Below are 22,293 nucleotides of genomic sequence, written 5' to 3' on the forward strand. Positions count from 1 at the left end.
GCTATCTACCCCAGCGCTTAATACAGTGCTTGACATATATTAAGTGCTTAACAAGTATAATTTAAAAATAATTCACACAGAATCTTGTCTTCTACTTAAAAATTAGCTTACTATGTGCCAAAGCACTGCACAACTGCTAGGGCAGATACCCAGCAATAGGATCAGACAAGTCCCTTTCCCAGCAGGGTTGACCATGAAAGAAATGGGGAGAGCAATTTACTATTATTGCCATTTACTAGATGAGAAAACAGTCTTAAGGAGACACAAAAACTTGCTCAAGCTCATACAGTAGACCAGTGGTAGAGCTGGGACTAGACTGTAAACTCATCCCTGTAGACTGTAAGCTCGTTGTGGGCAGGGAATGTGTCTGTCATTTTCTTATATCGTACTCTCCCAAGTGCTTAGTACAGTGCTCTGCATACAGTAAGCAGCATGGCATAGGGGATACAGCACAGGCCAGGGCGTCAGAAAGGCATGAGTTCTAATCCTGGCTCCACCACTTGTCTGCTGTGTGACTCTGGGCAAGTCATTTCCCTTCTCTGGGCCTCAGTTACGGCATCTGTAAAATGAGAATTGAGACTGTGAGCCCCATGTGGGACAGGGACTGTGTCCAACCCAATTTCCTTGAATCCACCCCAGCGCTTAGTATAGTGCCTGGCACATAGTAAGCGCTTAACATATATCACTATGATGATGATGATGATGATGATGATGATGATTACTGTTAGTAAGCACTCAAAAAATATGATCACTGACTGGCTGACTAGAATCCAGGCCTCCTGACTCTCAGACCCAAGCTACTTCTGCATTCTGTAGCAAATGCAAATGTAATTAATATCAGTGAAATCCACAAGCAATGACAACTTATAGTTACAGAGAATAGCACACATGACTTGTGTATACAATTCACATCCTCTCACTCAGGGTCTCAAGCAACGAAAACTTTGAAAAAACAATCAGCATCACTTGTGTATATGATTCCTAGTTGACACAATGGTACATATACATCTATCAAACAACGGTTTACTGAGTACCATCTGTATGCAGAACATTGTACAAAGTGCTTATGAGAGTAAGCTTGGGAAGAAGCATGGCCTAGCACAAAGAGCATGGGTCTAATCCCAGCTCCGCCACCTATCTGCTGTGTGACCTTGGGTAAGTCGCTTCACTTCTCTGTGCTTCAGCTTCCTCAAATGTAAAATGGGGATTCAGTACCCACTTTTCCTCTTACTTAGACTGTGAGCCCCACATGGACAGGGACTATGCCCTACATGACTAACTTGTTTCCACCCCAGTGCTTAGAGCAGTCCTGGACACACAGTTAGCACTTAACAAATACAATTAATAATAATTACTATTATAGTAGATGTCAAAGATACAATCACTGTCCCCAAGGTGTTTATAATCTAAGCACTTAATATAGTTCTCTGCATATAGAAAGCGCTCAATGAATACCATTGATTAATTGATTAAAAGGGGAGACAGGCACAAAAGTTATTCATGTTTTATTCATGTTTCAGCCGTTCAGTTATTTGTTCAGCTGCTTTGTTCTCACGTGTTTCTACTTATTCCTCCCGTTTTTCCTACATATAAATAAATCCCCACTGAAACTGTAAGCTTCCTAAAGGCAGGGAACTAAGTCTTGATTCTTTTGTACTCTCCCAACTGCCTAGTCCACTGTCAGGCACTAAGAAGGAACACGGTTAAAAATAGAGGAAGCTGAGTAGCCCAATATAATCAACATGTTCCCAACGTTTTCCTACTTAGGACATTTTCTTATCGTAAAAATTCTACAAGTGAACTTCAATGAATGGAAATGCAAGGTATCAGCATCCTATTTGACAGAGCACCGGAAACAATAATTCTCAGAACCACTGAGAGTAGATAAAGAAACAGGAATGGCAGGAAAAATAGAAGTCTAAAGTCACAAATCATGCCACCGTTCCAAAAGCAATGCCACTAGACCTAGGAGAAAATGCTATACTAAATCTCCTTCACTAAAAGTGTTTGGGGCCTAGTACTAAACAGTGAAACTGCAAAGAGGAAGGATCAAAATCTAGTGCTCCACCCTAAATGGTGGACTTGACAATGGTCCTATGGAAGCCCCGCTGCTGGCCCACTGAAAAGGGCACCACTGCACTCTGGGACTTGGAATAATAATGATAGTAATAGTATTTGCTAAGTGCTTACTATGTACTAAGCACTGTTCTCAGTGCTGGGGGAGATACAAGGTTATCAGGTTGTCTCAGTTGGGGCTCAAAGTATTAATCCCCATTTTACAGATGAGGGCACTGAGGCACAGAGAAGTGAAGTGACTTGCCCAAAGTCACACAGCCAACAAGTGGTTCAGCCGGGATTAGAACCCATGATCTCTGACTCCCAAACCTGACCAAAAGTGCCACCTAGGGAATTCTGGGAACTGGACAGGAACCATCGGGTGTCCTTACAAATAGGAGGCCAATGAAGGCAAGAGGAAAGACAGTCTTTTGGGTTTTTTGCACCCAGTGTAGCCAGAACCGTGGGTCCTACGTGGGCCATTTCAGTAACACATGGACAGTGACTTCCACTGTCAGAGCTGTTTTCTTCCAATATGAAGGACAGATTTCCCTGTCCGTCTCTCTCTCTCTCTCTACACACACACACACACACACACACACACACACACAGATTAAAATGTGCCAAGCATTACAATAATAATAATAACTGTGGTATTTGTCAAGTGCTTACTATGTGCCACACAATGTATTATGCACTGGGGTGGATACAAGCAAATCGGGTAGGACACAGTCCCTGTCTCATGTGGGACCCTCAGTCTCAATCCCCATTTTTCAGATGAGGGAACTGAGGCCCAGAGAAGTGAACTGACCTACCCAAGGTCACACAGCAGACAAGTGGTGGAGCCAGGATTAGAACCCATGACCTTCCGATTCCTAGACCCAGGCTCTAGCCACTACACCACGCTGCTTTGCTAAACGCCGGGATAGATAAAAGATAAGGAGGCCCCATATGGTGCTAACAGTCTACGTAGGAGGGAGAACAGGTATTTAAACCCCATTTTGCATAAAAGGGAACTGAGGTTCAGAGAATAATAATAATAGTAATAGTATTTGTTAAGTGCTTACTATGTACCAAGCACTGTTCTCAGTGCTGGGGGAGATACAAGGTTATCAGGTTGTCCCAGTTGGGGCTCAAAGTATTAATCCCCATTTTACAGCTGAGGGCACTGAGGCACAGAGAAGTGAAGTGACTTGCCCAAAGTCACACAGCCAACAAGTGGTGCAGCTGGGATTAGAACCCATGATCTCTGACTCCCAAACCTGTGCTCTTTCCACTAAGCCTGGCTGCTTCTCAGAGAAATGACTTGTCCAAGGTCACACAGCAGGTAAGTGGCAGAGTCCGGATTAGAGCCCACGTCCTCTGACTCTCGGGCCTTCTTACCACCAGGTCATGCTGCCTCTCTTGCTTTTTGACCCAATATTAAACAAAAAAGGTCCAGGAAAACCCAAAATCTCAATTTGCTCCACTAAATCTACATTGTACCAAGGTTTCCATGAAGGCTTCCAGAGGCATGTCATCGGTGAAAAGTGGAATAACTGTTTATTGTTATCAGACAAGAACACTGCAGGGACCACCCCCACTGCTTCTTCAAAGGATGTAATACACTTAGACAGACTTCCTGGCATCCTTCCATCCTAAAATTTCCTACCATTATTATACCGATGAGTCAAATCTAATTTTAACAAGCGAGCCTTCTGCTGTCAGCATCCATTGTTCCAGGACTCAAAGAAAATACATCTTCACATCTTTAATAACATTGTTTTTGTATCTCTTGATTTGTGGGACAGAATATTTGTGTGTGTGTGTGTGTGTGTGTGTGTGTGTGTACACGTATATGTGTATGTGTGTGTGTAGGGAAGGAAAACAGGGAAGAATGTTTCCACTGTGGGGCATGGGTGATAATGTCTGCTACCTAAACAGCTCACTTTCAAAAATGGAAAGTGTCACTTAAAATGTCATGCGCTTTTAACATGAACACCCCTCAGACACTTTGAGAAGTAGCTCAAGCAACAGTAATATAATATGGATGTCAAATGGTATACCTAAGGAGAAAAGTAATAGTATTTATAGTACTAGTCATTGTATTTATTAAGTGTTTTCTGTGTGCAAAGCAATCGGGTGAACACTAGGAAATGAAAGAATACATGGGTGAGAATTAGGTAAGATTCCTGACCCTCAGGGGTCTCACAGTGTCAGAATAAAGGAAGGCAAGAGGGGAAGGCACCAAGCACATGAAGGATAAAACAATGAAAACATGATACCTTGCTCCTCACTTGAGGACTTGAGAATCGCCCAAAGTACCGATAATAATAATAATTACGATATTTGTTAAGCGCTTACTATGTGCCAGGCAGTGTACTAAGCAGTGGGGTGGATACAAGCCGATCAGGTTGGACACAGTCCCTGACCCACATGGGGCTCACTGTCTCAACCCCCATTTTACAGATGAGGTAAGAGGCACAGAGAATTGAAGTGACTTGCCCAAAGTCACAGAGCCGACACGTGGCAGAGGCGGGATTAGAATCCCTGACCTTCTAAGTCCCAGGTCCATGCCCTATCCACTATACCATCCTGTGTTCCTACGCCGATAGCTATCATGGGCTAGTGCCCGCCCCAGACCTCTGTAGCAGAGCCAAGGGAAATGGCATTAAGGTCAGACTAGGACTGTCTCTTGTAACCTCCTCAGAGCCCATTGGCACTACCAATGGGCCAGAGGTGCCTCTAGACGCTAAGCTTGTTGTGGGCAGGGATTGTGTCCGTTTATTGTATTATACTCTCCCAAGTGCTTAGTAGAGTGCTCTGCACACATTAAGTGCTCAGTAAATAAGACTGACTGACGAACTGCCCAATGGAGGGACAGAAGATGGAAAACCTTGGCCTTAGGTACATAATTTATCTAGCCTACCAACGCAGAGCTCACCCACCAACTCTAATTTATTCTTGAAAAGTGAGTACACGATTTCACATTAAAATTCAGTGTGAGGGGAAGGGTACATTCTTAACCCAAACTGAGGTAGAAGACCAGGCTCAGATGCAGACAAACCCATGGTCTGTTTGATGCATAGAGATGAATCGGTTCGACTGCACTGCCTTGCATGCAGTTTTCAAAGATTATCTGGTCTACCAAGTCTGCACAAGCCCTTCTCCCATTACCAGTTGCATTTTGCTATCATTCTTCTTCAACTGTATTTTCTGAGCACTTACTCTGCGCAGAGCACTGTACTAAGCGTTTGGGAGAGTACAATACAACAGAATTAGCAGACACTTCTGCCAATAAAGAGCTTACAGTCTAGAGGAAATAAATTTCTTTTAGACTGCTGCCTGATTTCTTCTTGGATTCCTCCATACCTGGACTAACATGTGCTTTTGAAGTTGGACTACTGCATGCCGTTTTCCATGTAAAGATCATTTCTGATACTTCAACAGCTCAGCAGGGCACTATTAGTGATCAACAGATGCCAGGGAAAGAAAACGAATGGAAACATATTAGCAATCATTTCTATAAGCTGGAAAGGTAGATTCCATAAAAGCAACGTATAGGTCTCATAAACTGGATTGCTAGGATATATATGTTATTAGAATCATATGGATTAATTATAATAATTAATGGGGATTCATTCTAGTCCTGCATATCTAGGCTAGTCTCCATTCTTTTTGTAGTTCTCACTTTTTAGAAGGCATTTTCTGCTGTACGACACTTCTGTTTAAGTTTCTCTCAATTTCAACGGGGCAGAATTATCAAGAAAAACAAATATTCACAACACATAATTTGATAAAGTTCATTAGTTTTCTAAAAGAAAAACCCTCATTTCAATGAATGCCAGATTTTCTCAACCTGCATTCTACCACATTAAACATTCAATTTTGTCTTCAGTGAAATGATTATCCATCCTGAATGTTGTAGGTAAGCTGACACTCATTTTAGATTACTGAATCAAAGTTATCTTTGATAGAGCAATTTTAATTAATAATTGCCATCACAAAAATAATTTCACCCCTCTTAAGTGGTCTAAGTAATGCTATCAGATTTGATGCTCATCTGCCACCAAAAGAGTCTCTTCTTGAGTGATATCCCATTGAGCTTCCCTCTTATCAAAACACTATGACTATATTGTTCATAAAAAGACTCATTTTAAAAATGGTATTTGTTAAGCTCTTATTATGTGCCAAGCACTGTACTAAGCATGCGGATAGATAGCAGATAATCAGTTTTGATACACTCCCTGTCCCACATGGAGCTCATCCTCTAATTCCCCAATTTACAGGTGAGGAAAATGAGGCACAAAAAGTCAAAAGGCTTCCCCATGTACACAAAGCAAGCACACAACAGAGCTGGGATTAGAACCCAGGTCCTCTGACACCCACTCCCGTGCTCTTCTAAGCTCCTTGTGGGCAGGGAATGTGTCTAACCAACTCCGTAGTATTGTTCTCTCCCAAGTGCTTAGGACAGTGTTCTGCACACAGTAAGTACACAATAAATAGGGTTAATTTCTACTATATTTCTACTATAATTCTATTTATCTATTTTGATGGTATTGACACCTGTCTACTTGTTTTGTTTTATTGTCTGTCTCCCCCTTCTAGGCTGTGAGCCCATTGTTGGGTAGGGACTGTCTCTATTGCCAAATTGTAGTTTCCAAGTGCTTGGTACTGTGCTCTGAACACAGTAAGTGCTCAATAAATACGATTGAATAAATGAATGAATACTAAGCCATGCTGTTTCTTCATCTGTGTATTCATTCCGATGATTAATACCCTTCAAATACACCACTGCCTCAACCACCATATCTCTCCACAGACCTGTATTTTGGCATTCTTCCTAAATGTGTTTCACCTGTCCTTTCTTGTAAAATCAGGAGCAATTTCAGAGGGTATTGTTTAACCGATTCCACATGCTAGGTGTGTGTGGAGTTTTCCTTCTCCCAAAGCTTTGCTAGAGGAGGGAAATTTTAAAATCCTCAGTATTCAAAGCAGTCCAACACACTGTCAGTGATGCCCAGACCCTAAGAATCATAGGAGTTAGACCTAGTCAGATTGTTCCAACAATAACATTCATCACTGCACTTCAAGCCTCCAATAAAACACTTTCCTACGCATCAACAAGCACCTTTCATGCAGCCGAATCAAAACTAGTGTATGCCTTCTCTTTCCGGGTCACCGTAAATTACTATGGGAAACAGAAAGGAAATGGTAGATTTGAGCCTGGGTCTGAAGTGGAAGCCAAGGTTAATTGTTAAACCGTCAGGATTTTATGAACCACAAATTTGGAATTTGGAGAAATCTGCCCGATTCAGCCCTCTCCACCCTATGGGCGTTGCTTTATATATGACCAGCTTTTTGACCTGACTGCTCCAATCCGTGTTCTACTCTCTCTCCCGCCAATCCCCAGTCTTTCCACTCAGCACAGTCTGACAGTCTGTGGGGTGGTGGAACCCACATCAGGCAGGCAAATTCAACTACACTGAACAAACGGAGACATTCTGGAGCGGCACCAAAAATAACAGCTAGAGGGAAACCATTTTCCAGTTTGCAGGGTTCAGACTTAAGTGGAGCAAGGTTTTGATGCTCCGCAACCTTTAAATTCAACCTTGCTGATGTTAAATATGTTGAAATCCCCACCAAAAACAAGAGAATTTGACTAGCATATATTTCGTAACTGTGCAGCACAAGGTTAATTGTATAGCCTTTGCCAGTGACCTTCTGCGCCTGCAAAAATAGTTTCCTGATGATCACAGAGCTACCCATCAACTGAAATGGTTTGGGAGCATTGGGGGAGGGGGAGAGAGACTTGGTTTGTGCAAGGGGAGATGGGGGAGTGTCATTAAAGTGAGAGAAGTCTCTGGGGTTCAAGGTGGACCACCCAAGAGTTTTTGCCTATACCCTCTGAGTCTCAACAAAGGCTTTGTAAACCAGATCAATTTTTAACATCTGGGCATGTCTGCAGCACAAACTGTTACCTCGCTAGCTTTATTTATTGCAAGTTTATGAATTCGGCTGGCTCTCACACAAATTATGACATGATGGAGAAACGTTCTTGTAATTATTTATATGGCTTGAATGAAAACAATATCCATCTGTGCCCAAATTCACTGCCCTGTGATTTCCTTCCTCATCCTCTCAAAAGCAAACAGGGGCTGCTTTAGAATCCATTCTGGGCCAGTATCTTGGGAACAGTACAGCCAGTGGAAATTATCTGGATTCCAATTTCTAACTTTATCAGTAGGGCAGTGGTACAAGAAATTGGAATGCCAGTCTCATAAATATAGTAAGATCTAAGAGCAAACAGTTCTTCATTGCCTGCTCTCTCACCATGTGGCCTACCGCCCGTCATAACACAATTTACGTTTAGTGCTGCGTTTCAGTGGAGTGTTTCCCCACGTTTTGATGCTCAATCTTTATATAACAGATCTAAGATACTTTGCTGCTCGTTGCATCACCTAGCTGTCTCAATAGAATCGGTTACAACAAGATGCATCAATATTCTCCTGCAGCTCACCCTTTTGTCACTGGAAGCCGTGAAAAACAAAGTAATCCACACATTCTCAAATGCTTGGGAAAGACAATAAACAGCCAGGAACAATATGCAACAAAATGCCTGCTATTCTTTCCTTCAAGGATTCCAACATTAAAGGCTACCCACATTCCTCTAGGACTTGGCTTTTTGTTGTGAGGGGGTGTCGCTTTTATGAATTATTTCAATTTAACTCCCTGTTGGATAACCATCTTGCAAGATTTCTGACACATCTGGTCCTCGGAAAACATTTCCATTCAGCTCTATGGATTTGGCAACAACCCATAAGACGATTTCCATTGAAGCATGAGAATCAGTTTTATTTTTTTATTATTAATAGAGTATGTTTGGGAAACTGTCTGATCTTCCTTATGATGATGAATGCTGCAACGAACGATTCGCTGTATCTTTAACAGAAATGGCCAAATCAATTGCATTCTGACAGAAAGCTCACACATCCCTCCCTGCCAAATGTCTTGGCTGTATCCTGCCACAGAGAGCCAGCCCATTTGTATTCCAGCCCAGTAGGGCGCTTGTTTTATTGACGCATACAGTTCTACTTAGGTGCTATCAACAGAGCACTATTTCAGTTTTCCGATTCTGTGTCCCTTTCTTCCGGCTCTGGTCTTGGTTTTCACATTTTCAATTTGACTGATCCAAACGTGTGTGTATTGCTAATTGCAAGCCGGAAATCTAGCTGGAGACAATAAGAAAAATACATTAGTGACCAATTACAGGCCATTTTGGGGGTGGGGGGTGGGGGAGGGGGAGGGGGAACGAAGGGGGAATCAGCGCAGGTTACCATTTTAAGGGATTGAATCACTGCACTTGTAGTGAAGCTTGAGGTTCCCTTTGAGACTATCCAACTAATTGCTTCTGTTTTGCCAGTTATTGCATGAGCTGGTTTGCAAAACGGATTGTTGAAAAGGCTTTCTAAATATCAGAGAGCAATAAGTAAACAACTTGTGCAAATCAAACCAGTAATGAGCTCTCCCTCACCTACCTAAAGAGTGCTGAAATGTGCATTCATGTCACCTAGTTTTCTCTTTCCCTCCTGTTTCCCATTACCTCAACAAGTAATGAGCATGGGTAGGTGGGCTTCTGTCATTTTCTGTTTAAATGTACAGCATGTTGAAGGTGAAACTGGTGTTGATGCAAAGTAGCACTTTTTGTTTACCTCCCTCCCTAATCCATACTTCATTCAGCTGCCCGGATTATTTTCCTAAAATATCACTTTGCGCTCATCATCCCAAGCCTCAAAAACCTCCTCCAATGGTTGCCCGTCCCCACTTCACATCAAGCAGAAACTCCTCACGATTGGCCTTGAGCCAATTAACAATCCCTCCGGCTACGGATCCTCACTCCTCTCCCACTACCACTCAGCCCACCCACTTCCTTCTTCTAATACTTTGGTCTCATCACTTCTGCTGTCGACCCCTTACTCACGTCCTCCCTCTTGCCTGGAACTATCTACTCCGCATCCAACAAACCAATCAATCAATGGTACTCCTTGAGTGCTTACTCTGTGCACAGCACTGTACTAAACTCTTGGAAAACTATAGTAGAGTCAGTCCCTGACCACAAGTATCCCCATACTCAAACCCCTTATAAAATAATGTCTCCCCTGGGAATCCTTCCCTGAATAATCTCTCACTCTCCTACCCTATCTTTCCTCACTACTGCATTCCTCAAATTCTCCTTCCCTAAGCACTTAGGGTACTCACCCTTCACCACACAGTGTTTCTGTACTATCTTTATATTCAATTGCTTCCTCTATGGGTAATTTATTGTAATGACTAAAAAAGTCTGTCTACCCCATAAAATTTTACACTCCTTGAGGTCAGGTGTCATGTCTATTTACTCGATGGTGCACTCCCAAGCACTTAATAGAGGTCTTGTACACAATAAACACTCAATAAGTAGCTCTGATTGATTGAAGTGTGCTGTGGGCAGGGAACGTGTCTATCAATTCGGAATCACCGTACTCTCCCAAACGCTTACTACGGTGCTCTGCACACAGTAGGCGTTCAATACGAATGATGATGGCAATGATGATGATATGAAGTAAAAAAAAAAAAAAACCACCCAAACAAACCACCCACTACTTGTCAAACAGCAAGTGCTCAAAAAATTCCATTAATGGTGATGATGTGAAGTAAAAAAACAAAACACCCACTCCTTGTCATGAGAACAGGGGGTGAACTTCTTCGATCAGTTGTGAAGGTTTCTCACCTACAGTATCATATGGAGGGCAGACAAGGGGAATCCTGAAACCAGCTGGTTAACGTGGTTAATAATGACCCCAGTGGCTACTGAGGTGGCTGTCTACCCTGTGGCAGCACCTGCCAGTTCATGAAGCCACAGCACAGCATCTGCATTATACTGTGGTCCCTTTAGACTCAAATGGGTTTTGCACATAATATTCTTGCATGAACTTAGCAATATGCTACTCTCCTACTCACTTACTGCACTTCATGCTCCAGAAGGAACACTGGCAATGGACAAGAGAGTGCAAAGGGGTCTAGTCGAGAGAGCATTAATTAGGAGTCATGACACCTAATCCCACATCTCCCATTTGCCTGCTGTATGAGATTTAGGCCTAATCACTATGTCTCTGTGCCTCATCTTCCTCATCTGTACAATGCCATTCTCTCTCCCCCTGACTACAAACCCTATGACTGTATCTGAACTGATAACCTTGCAACTACCCCAGAGCTTAGCACAGTGCTTGGCTCATTAGACACACTTTACAGAACCACAATTATTCCATGGTGCTGGGGAACCACCATGATTCTTTGATGCGTAATCTTGGATTCAAAGATGTTATGTCTAGATTGTGGCTTGTCCTTCATTTATGATGGAAGACCATCAATATCTCACACTGGTACACAGAAGGATGACAAATTAGCCTTGGGAATACTAGGAATTGATTAAAAAACTTACAAACCTAAGTCTGTTTGTTTCCCAAACACCTTCTAATGACCAGTTCTGTCACTGAAAACCTCAGGAAGCAAGAATATCTAGTGAGAATATCTAAAACTAATGAAGTACTGCTATGTGACCTCCCAAACACCAATCAAGTGAGCAATTCTGTATTTCAAGATAACCCAAACCAAAAGATTTAGTATGTTAATATTTAAGTTACTTTAAAAGTGATGATTAAATGCCACCCTTCAAATTCCCCATTTCCTCAGGACCCCAAGGCAAAGCCTCAATTCCTTTGCACTACAGATCAGTGTTATTAAACTTAACTTTTGACAATCCTTTAGAGAAACTTCAAGACGCAATGGGCCCACACAAGCCTAATACAATTCTCCTACAATGGCGAAATGTCATAAATTGATAGAAATCTCTCATAAAAAAGTTGACTCAATTAGAAATTTCTGAATATCATTACTGTGTTTACTGAAAGAGAATTATACTCTTAATTAAATTTTGCAGTTGCATTGTAGTTTGTGGGGGTGGGGCGGGGGAAATCAGTATTCATTCCCTACATTCACATTTTACCCACAAGATACATATTTTATTTTTCATTAAGAGAAACCTAAAGCAATTCAGGTGCATATTATTCCTCACTATGCCGTAAAGTAGCCAACAGGGTGCGCTTAGTACAGTGCTCTGCACACAGTAAGTGCTCAATAAATACGACAATGAATTACGCCTCAAGACATCTCATAGCTAAACAGACCCTTTCACCACTTGCCTTCCATAGTTCTAAAAGACCTTTAACAGAGTGAAGAGTATACAGAACTCCTGAATATCCATGTTTCTGTCTGCATTTTCACTCAAGATTAACACTATACGTACCTTTTGAAAATGATTAATAGCTCAGTAAAGTTAAATGACAACATTCTAGGAAAATTAACCGTAGAATTCTTGTAGCTCATATATACCACTCCTACTCTATTTTCTGCTACAGCTCCAGTCCTACATTTTTCAGGACCCTGCAAAAGCACACAGAGAAAACCTTAAAATAGATGTCCGAATCTGTAAAATGTCCAAAATACTAAAGGTCAGTAAATACCTTGTCTTTCATCACTGTCAAAAGTAGCAGGTTAAGATACGCACAAGGTCACAAAATCAAACAAATGAAAATACCAGGTATTTAATTAATAAAAAGCATGACAAGTTTAAAGAAATGAAAATGGCCTCAAATCGTATTTGTACATATAAGATAAAAAGTAATTTAATTTCAAATTCTTAATGAACTTCTTCACTCTATCAAAGACCCCTCAGATTTGAGATAACATGGAAGAGAAATACAAGAGACCAACTAATTCATCGCAGTAGATGATAGCAGAAAGCATATGAATATAAAAAGCATTTCAATATTAAACACACGGTGACATGTATGTGTGCAAGTGGTACTTGCCTCAGGTAATTATGATTTAATACATAAAATGTATTAACTTAATATGACCTACTTGAAGGAATTGTTGAATTATCAAAATCATCTGCAAGACAAATCAACCGAATAACACTTTATAGATCATCTCCCCACCCAAGTACAACTTTCAATCCCTTTCATCTGTCAGTAAATATGCCAGTATTTTCAGATGAACCCAGAGGCTCTTAGTGAAGCTAAAAAATCAGAGGTGAAGTGAAAATGGTGGTTTTCTAAACAATGAAAATCTGATTACATACAAAGTTGGGAAACTAACTTTTTCAATGCAGGGTAAAATATCATTTCTCTCATTATTATTCCATCTCTATTTCTAATTTCTAAATGAAAAACACATTTCAAGTCTGTTGTTGAAATGGTCCTTGGAAAGCAAGTGATCTGGCAAGCGACATTATTGGATTCTATAGGTTTAAGAATACTTTCCTTGAATCACTCAACATTCTCATTTGTAATTGAAGACTGGCCAGGAAAACATTTATTCTTAACAACCACCGAGACTTGGTGATTTTAGAAAACATGACCGACGCTGAGGGAAGAGAGGCAATTCTAACTGATTCAATGCCATCACTAGACTAGTTAAAATCTCTTGGGCATTCCCTAACCAGCGTATTGGAGCCCACCACTGGAAAACTGTCTAGAAGTTCCAGACAGTTCCTATTCTGTTGAATTTTACTAGACCATGCAGCATGGGATTGTGGAAAGGGCACAGACCCGGGAGTTAGAGTACCTGGGTTCTAATCCCAGATCCGCCACTTGCCTTGGTGTATGACCTTGGACAAGTCACTTAACATCTCAGTTCCCTCATTTATAAAATGGGATCAATTCCTTACCTCCCTCCCACTAAAGACTGTGTGCCCCATTTGGGACAGGAATTGTGTCTGACCTTATTAGCTTGTATCTACCCCAGTGCTTAGTGCAGTGCTTGGAACATAAGAAGTGATAAAAACTACATTATTAGACGTAGTGACTAAAACATTGTTTATCTCCCATCCAGGGAATGTTTTTGATGCTGAAGGAAGAAGGGGGGTGAGTTGAATAAAAAAGTCAAGAATGAATCTTGGAAAAATGATGTCTACACAGACAGATCTTTAAGGAGACACAATGCATGATGACCCATGTGTGCGAAGAAACAGATTAAATTAAGCCCTGCCTGCATTCTATGTTTGATCACAAATATTTCACAGAGATTTCGACAGGATTGAAAACACAAATAAAACACCTTGACTAGTAGGAGTACTAAACTCAGTCCAATGCCTGTCATATCCTTGCTTTTATTTCAGCTAGATAAAGTTACAGAAATTACAGAATGGGATGATTCAAATTGAAATTGAGGCTTTATGTCCAATATGCAGCCCAGAAAAACCCAAGTTATTGGCTCAATTTTTCACACAAATTAAAGGTGAATGAAGTTAAGCCAACCTGATTTCTGCAGCACAGAAATGTGTATAAGTTCAAATTTATTCAAGGGGCTATGGTTTCCTATCTTTTACACATTAATAATCCTAAAACAAGCACTCAATTTGTAGCTCAAGACACAGTTGAAGGTCAGCAGGGGAAGTTTAAGATGAGGCAAATAGATGTTTTTTCTTTCCAGATACATGAATGTAGTACCTCCCCAAAGGTCATTTTGCCCACTCCTGTGAATCTTGGTGACAACGGGCATCTGGACAGAGACTTCGTCTCTGTTCCTGGGATATATGTTGATCGGAGAGGGAGGTGTGGGAATTCCTATAAGCTCTGTGTTTTCTGGTCAGGGTTCTCCACCACAGGTGCAGATTCAGGAGCAATGACAATATAGAGCAACTGTTTTAGAAAGAACCTGTTTGAACTTGTCTTTGTCCTGGATGGGAGGCTCACTCCTCTGGTGGTTGGTCAAATCCTGACCAGGGAAATTTAATGGATGGCACCTCATTGGTTCACTACCCCTCAGACACTAAAACTAAGCAATCCTCCAAATAATTGGACTAATTTGAAAATAACTATTGGAATCCATTTGGATGAAAAACCAACAAAGAACAGCTGAAGCCGAAGAACAGCTCTACCCTACAGAACCTGATGCAATCGGGTTCCCTAGATAGCATGCCCATTCCTGGACATTACTTTTATCACCCTGAGCACTGACAAACATCAAAAAGCTTATTCCTTATTATACCACTGAGGCAAAATAAAAAAACAAAAACTAAACAACCAAAACCTCAGTTTGCCTCATTTACTTAAATCTTCTTTCTTTGCAGCTTCTGTGGAATTCTCAGAAGCTTAAGCCTCTACATTTAACACGAGGAGTTTCATCTTACCAGCCACTTAATTTTTCTCTCAATAAGCTTCTCGAGAGTTAACTGCTCCCAAAAGGCTGGAGAAGTATCTGGTCCAAGCTCCCCTTGAAGATAAGGAGTTTGGGGGCCCTCAAGGAAGAGTTCCCATGTGAAGAGCCTGCTAAATTTCTTTGGCTTTCCCACTAAAGAGGGTTACTTTTCAGCAAGGATAACCCACTTCTGGAATGCTAGACCGCTGTTCTTGATACAGTGAAGGACCCCTGCGCATTTCTATCACAGAGGGAAAGCTAATTTGCTCAGTCTACCGGGCTCTGTTCTGAGAACACAGAACTCAGTCCAGTTCTCCAAGGTCTACCCAGATCAGGTTCCAGACTGGAGAAGGCAGTTCCTGCTGGGGAACAGAGTTCCCTGTAGTGTAACATTAAAAGGCTTTCACTCTCCCACAGTCAAATCCCCAAGAGAACTCTCACACTTACCCCAGTGGCCCCCCTGTAGTTTCCGATGGCCGCATTACAGGATGCAGCAAGTGAATCACTGGAGTATTTGACCTCAGTACAACAAAAATCACCAAGTTATGCCTGGTGATTCTAGGAGTTATTTGCAATTCCTTCCTCACTATTGAATTTTGGTCAACCTCTATGTTTTATATATCCTTCATTTGCAGGAATCACGAATCATTTAAAACAAGGACAAAAATATCCAGAATGAACAAACAGAAATGTACCTGGTCTATAGTACTGGAGTGAGTGTGAAACTCTTTAGAAAAAACATGGCTCTTTCAAAATAAACACACTTCAATATCAAAGTCTCTACACATTTTACTGACTGTTGAACTTCATACTTAACGCTGAAAGCCTAAATAGAAAGGAGAATTATTATGAAAGGCTAATAGTGATATACATTTTTATGAAGCAGGCACAAGTATTCTTGGATTTCTTTCCAAGAAATCTTGAGTCATCATCTTCATAGTTTCCAGTAATGCCAATTCAGTTGATATTTATTTCTTTTAAGCACAAAAAATCCTGCAGAAGCTGACAGAGCATGAATTATATAACCAGAATTCCATTTTACACATTCATTCACTTACTCAGGGGCAAGGTGGCCAGGCCCTCTTTCTCTCCAGATTTCCTTATCAGCCCCGCTCTTCCTCCCCAGTTACCTGTCAACAGACCACAGAGAAAACAAACCATTATTTTCAGTCTGAACAAGGATTAACATGCATATGCAATTGACCTCAGGATCCAAAGGAATGCAACTAGAGATCTGGACAGCAACGTGGCCTAATAGAAAGAACACGACCGTGGGAGTCAAAGGCTCTGGGTTCTAACCCCATTTCTGCCACTTGCCTGCTGTGTGATTGGGTGAGTCACTTAACCCACTGACACTGAATGTTGTGCTCTCATCAACAGCTTTAATGGCATCAAATTTTACAACAATCAGTTATTACAACTAATAATAAATCCACTTTTTTTTTTACACACCAAATGTTGCTATTTCCACACTACATTTTTGGCATCAAAGTTTACGACAATCATATTTGTCAAGGGCTTGCAATAGCTGATGGCTAACCTGGCACTCATTCCCAGATAATTTTCATGATGAATTTTTTTTAATGGCATTTGTTAAACACTGTGTGCCAGGTGCTATACTAAATGCTGGGGTAGCTAATCAGATTGGACAAAGTCTATGTCCTACATGGGGCTCGCAGTCTTCATCCCCATTTTACAGTTGAGGTAACTGAGGCATAGAGAAGTGAAGTGCCTTGCCCAAGTTTACACAGTAGACAAGTGATGGAGTTGGGATTAGAACCCAGGTCCTTCAGCCTCCCAGACCAAATGCTAAATAAATTAGAATTGCTGAGATTTGGGGGCACAACCACATCCCATACTGAGATTCCACAATCTGGACAGGAATAACGAGTGAGCTTTAAGTCAACTCCCCAGAAAAATGACATCTTGCTTTGCAGGTTTTCATTTGGTATATAAACCTGAATGAAAATATGGCACACATACATATTTTAAAATAGTTTCTTTTTTGTGCTTTGAAAGATATCCTTCTCTGCTGAGCTCATAGCAGCTGTTAAAACACCATATTCAGAGCTATGTTGGCATCTTAAACAATAATGTAGTACATCACTTGAATTTATAATAATAGCCTACAAGGTAATTCCAGCCCCATTTGAAATGGGAGGAAAAAGTGAGGGGGAAGGGACGGTTGTTAGTCAAATAAAAAAACAGAAGTCAATGTAAGTTTTATTCTGCCCCTCTCCATCTCCAAGAGGCTTTTCAAAAGAAAAGCATTTGCTATTTAAAAAGCAAAATTGACCATATCCTCTCAATAAAAATTCTATCATCACCTTGTATTAGATTTCACCACAACTCATTTTACTAATTCTTCAGGGGAATCATTTTAAGCAGGCCCCAGAAACTGGTTCCTAGGATTCCTCTCCAGCGTTGGCTCTCAGGAATCTTCATTACTACATGGCTAACAGCTTAGAATAATAAGAATAATAATATTAATGGCATTTGTTAAGCACTTGCTATGTACAAAGCACTGTTCTAAGCGCTGGGGGATACAAGGTGATCGGATTGTCCCATGTGGGGCTCACAATCTTAATCCCCACTCTACAGATGAGGTAACAGGATCAGAGAAGTTAAGTGACTTGCCCAAGGTCACACAGCAGACATGTGGCAGTTTCGGGATTCAAACCCATGACCTCTGACTCCCAAGCCTGGGCTCTTTCCACTGATCCACACTGCTTCTCTTAGAAGAGAAACAAAGAGAGAGACCCCAGCAAAGAGTAGAGTGATGTCCTGGCTTTTTCATTCATGGCCAGGATGGTGGCATAGGGCTCTCCAACCTATGGTCAATTCAGGAATAATCCTAGGGTTTACGGCCTGCAAGAAAAGTACAATTATATTGAAGTCAACCTTCAGGTGCCAAAGATTGTCAAGGAGCCATCTGAAGTCTTGATGACTAGAAAGACACTGCCTTCCTCTGTTGTTCACTGGAGGCTGATACAAAGGAAATAGCTGTCCTTTGAACCAGGATGTCCTCTCCCAACGTTTCTCAGATAATGTCTAGGTGGTTCTCCACTTTGCCTACCCCAATGGGGCTCGATAATCAACGTGAGACTCCATGACTGCAGCGCCCATCATTTTCAACATAAATTCTACGATCTATAGTGGCCAAGGTCATAGATCAATTAGGGGATAATATTTTCTGCTACCAGTGTCCACAGTGGGAATCTTGGATGGGTTGGGTAGGTTAACACATGCCCCTAGATGAGGAAAAGGATTAGAGAAAAAATATGCCCAAAATATATTTGTCTGCTGATTTAGATTTGAAACCATTCATTCATTCAATCATATTTATTGAGCGCTTACTGTGTGCAGAGCACTGTACTAAGCGCTTGGGAAGTACAAGTTAGAACCACACAGCATCCCGTGCTTTTTCGGTTATTTGTGAGGTTTTTGTATGGCTAGTTTTCCTCTCTGAGATGGGGTCCACTGGGTAGGGAAGGAGCAGAGAATTATTCCATTAGAAAAGCACAGGGCTGGAAAGGAAGAGGTCATTTGAACTATCTGCTTGATCTCCCAGGCAGATAAGTATCTCCCATATTTTTAAAGACTTTCAGAAAAGAAATGTCCAAAATCTATTTCCTCCAAAGTAGTCCTCCTTTTCATTGAAAGTTGTCATCAAGTCCTGCTCACAGAACAGAATTACAGCTCCTTCACTCTTCCTCTCAGGTTCTGTGTTCCAACCCTTCACTATCTATCTTGGTGGTTCTTTCTAAACTCTCACCAAGATTTTTTTTTTTTTTTACATTGGAGAACAGTTTTCTGGAAAGGCTTTGACCAGGGCCAAGTATAATGGTAATCTTTTCTTGTAGCAAATTGAAAATGGCCATTGTGTAAACAAATGTAAAATCTGACTTTATATTTCGGGTATTCTCAATTTATTGAAGGCCTCAGGCAAAAAAGATCTACAGAAATCTCTTCTTCACAACTTATCGAAATGTTCAATTTTCATGCAAGTTTGAATCTGAGCATTTTTTTTTTTCCAGAAGGAGATGAATTCCCCTGGCAGTCATCTCAGGGGCTCAAAACCAACTCAGACTGACCCAGGAGCAAATTCCACTAGTTTTATTTTTGATGGCATTTATTAAGCGCTTACTATGTGCAAAGCACTGTTCTAAGCGCTGGGGAGGTTGCAAGGTGATGAAGTTGTCCCACGGGGGGCTCACAGTCTTGTCCCCATTTTACAGATGAGGTAACTGAGGCACAGAGAAGTTAAGTGACTTGCCCAAAGTCACATAGCTGACAATTGGAGGGGCTGGGATTTGAACCCATGACCTCTGACTCCAAAGCCCATGCTCTTTCCACTGAGCCACGCTACTTCTCTGGAAAGCAAATAGTCTCAAAATGGTGATTTTAACCATTTGACATAAAGGCCTTAAAGGTAAGAGGGCCGAATGCACCTAACGTTGAAAGAATTTGATGAGCTCAATGTCAGGCGTTTGACTATGGCTTTTAGTCCGAAAAGATAGTAAGCTCCTTAAGGGCAGAGAACATGTCCAACAACTCTGTTATACTGTACTGTCCTAAGTGCCTAATGCAGGCAAATGTAATATAATGCCATTATTATTATTATTATTATTATTATTATTAATAATAATAAGCACTTGGGCCAGTACACTGCAACAGCTGCCTACACACAGTAAGTGCTCAACTGATTGATGATTTTCTGGATCCTATCCCCTGACATGTAAGGATCCAGTTGAGGCTAACAGTGCTAGTGAGGGGAGGGGACCCGGTGACTGTAATGCCATGAGATTTTTTACAGTCGGTGTTGAAGCTCCTAGCCCACTCTCAGGCAATGAACTTGGCACAGCACAGGAGAACCCCAGAATATGTACCTAGATCCCAGCAGCAAGAGGAGGCTCAGATTGCAACTAGCCTACAATGGAGTTGAAGCTTCCCTGCAAGAGCTAGAAATGAGGGCGACAGTGTTTCCCATCCGACAGATGTGCAGCTGGAATTTCGCTAGTCTAGCGCGCAGTGTCAAGGTTAATCTGGTTCCATCTCTGTCACCTTTGCCGTCCCCACCACCCCAAGTGAACACGGATCCGGTTTGGGTTTGGTCCGGGCTTATTTCCAGTGGGGTTGGGGCTAGGAAGTTAGGGGTGGGAGTTATTCAGAGGGCAACAGGAGCTGGAACTAGGTCAAATCAAGCATCAGAATTTTAGCTCACCCAGGAGTGTCTCCTGAGACCCAGTTAGGGAAACGCAGATATAAAAGCTGAACTCCGTAGGAGGGGTTAGGAAAGAGGAGAGGGAGAATGCAAGGAAAGTATGTACATACGCTATATGTTATAAATTATTTATTTCTACTAACATCTGTTTCCCCTCTACTTAAGATCATTGTGGGCAGGGAATGTGTTTGCCAACTCAGTTATATTGTACTCTCCCAAGCACTTAGTACAGTGCTCTGCATGTATTAGACACTTAATAAATATAAAAGAGCAGGTCTGGGAGTTAGAGGATAAATATAAAAGAGCAGGTCTGGGAGTTAGAGGACGGGCTCTTCCACTTGCCTGCTGTGTAACCTCAGGCAAGTCACTTACCTTCTGGATACCTCAATTCCCTTATCTGCAAAATGAGGATTCAATGCCTGTTCCCCTTCCTACATAGACTGTGAGCCCCATATGGGACCTGATGACCTTGTTACCCTTCCTACATAGACTGTGAGCCCCATATGGGACCTGATGATCTTGTATCTACCCTAGGGCTTAGGGCTTGGCACACAGTAAGTGCTAAATAGCAAAATTATTATTATACATAATGTGTAATTATATATAATAATAATAAATACCACTGATGAATTGGTATATATTTATAATCTATTTATTTATATTGATGCCTATTTACTTGTTTTGATGTCTGTCTCAGTGCTTCTAGACTGTAAGCTTGGTGTGGACAGGGATTGTCTCTAATGCTGAATTGGATTTTCCAAGAGCTTAATATAGTGCTCTACACACATTAAGCGCTCAATAAATACAACAAAGAATGAATGAGTAAAGGAGGAAATCAGAGTCAGAAGGAAAGGTCAGGGGCAAGTGAGAGACTTGCAAGACTGACACCAATGACCCAGAAAAAAAGAGGAATAGAAAAGGGCATAAAGCAAGGACAAGGTCAGATAAATCAGGCCTGAGTGAATAAGGGAGGGCAAGCAGATGGGGTAAGGCAAGGAAACTGGGCAGACTCAATCTTACCTTGGCCCTTCCTGCCCTATCCAGTACCTCTGTGTCCTACCTCTCCCAGAGAGCTCTACTCAAGCAGCCTCGAAAAAAAGCCCACAAAAGGGCCGTAAACACAATGAAAGTCTGAGCTACGCAAATGACCGTGCAGAGCCTGTAAGGAATTCGTTTCTAAACAAGTTTTGGGTTTTACCGACTTGGCAAATATAACCCACAACACCAGCAGGGTATTTCTCCAGGGCCCTAATGCTGGAGGACTAAAGTGCAGTTCTGTGATCCTTCAATAAATATTTGCTGGGTCACTGGTGCTATGTGCGATCCAAGACGTCACGGTCTTAATAATGGAAAACAGGAGATGGGGTGGTGCAAAGAGTGGATAAGGTTATAATACTTGGAAACTAGCAACATCTGCAAAGGTGGATTATTCATTTGTTTGCTCATTCAAACACACATAAAGCAGGGAAATATGTTTCCCATTTCACTCCCCCCCCCACCCTACCTCCTTCCGCTCCCCACAGCACCTGTATATATGTCTGTACAGATTTATTACTCTATTTTACTTGTACATATTTACTATTCTATTTATTTTATTTTGTTAATGTGTTGTTTTGTTGTCTGCCTCCCCCTTCTAGACTGTGAGCCCACTACTGGGTAGGGACCGTCTCTATATGTTACCAACTTGTACTTCCCAAGAGCTTAGTACAGTGCTCTGCACACAGTAAGCGCTCCATAAATACGATTGATGAATGAATGAACCTGCCATCTCCTGTCCAATCAAAAGCCACTCACAA

At 41.5% G+C, this 22,293-nt stretch overlaps 1 protein-coding gene across 3 annotated transcripts in view; it reads right to left on the minus strand.

The window, feature by feature from the left end:
• Positions 1-22,293, minus strand: part of TBL1X (transducin beta like 1 X-linked) — a 219,934-nt gene that overhangs the window by 140,837 nt on the left and 56,804 nt on the right. For all 3 annotated transcript variants that reach the window (XM_038757106.1, XM_038757107.1, XM_038757108.1), the window contains one exon: positions 16,332-16,403. The gene's annotated coding sequence lies outside the window, so the exon portion shown is untranslated. The remainder of the gene's footprint in view (positions 1-16,331; positions 16,404-22,293) is intronic.

Source organism: Tachyglossus aculeatus, chromosome 15 (assembly GCF_015852505.1).
Source record: "Tachyglossus aculeatus isolate mTacAcu1 chromosome 15, mTacAcu1.pri, whole genome shotgun sequence".
NCBI classification, from domain to species: Eukaryota; Metazoa; Chordata; class Mammalia; order Monotremata; family Tachyglossidae; genus Tachyglossus; species Tachyglossus aculeatus.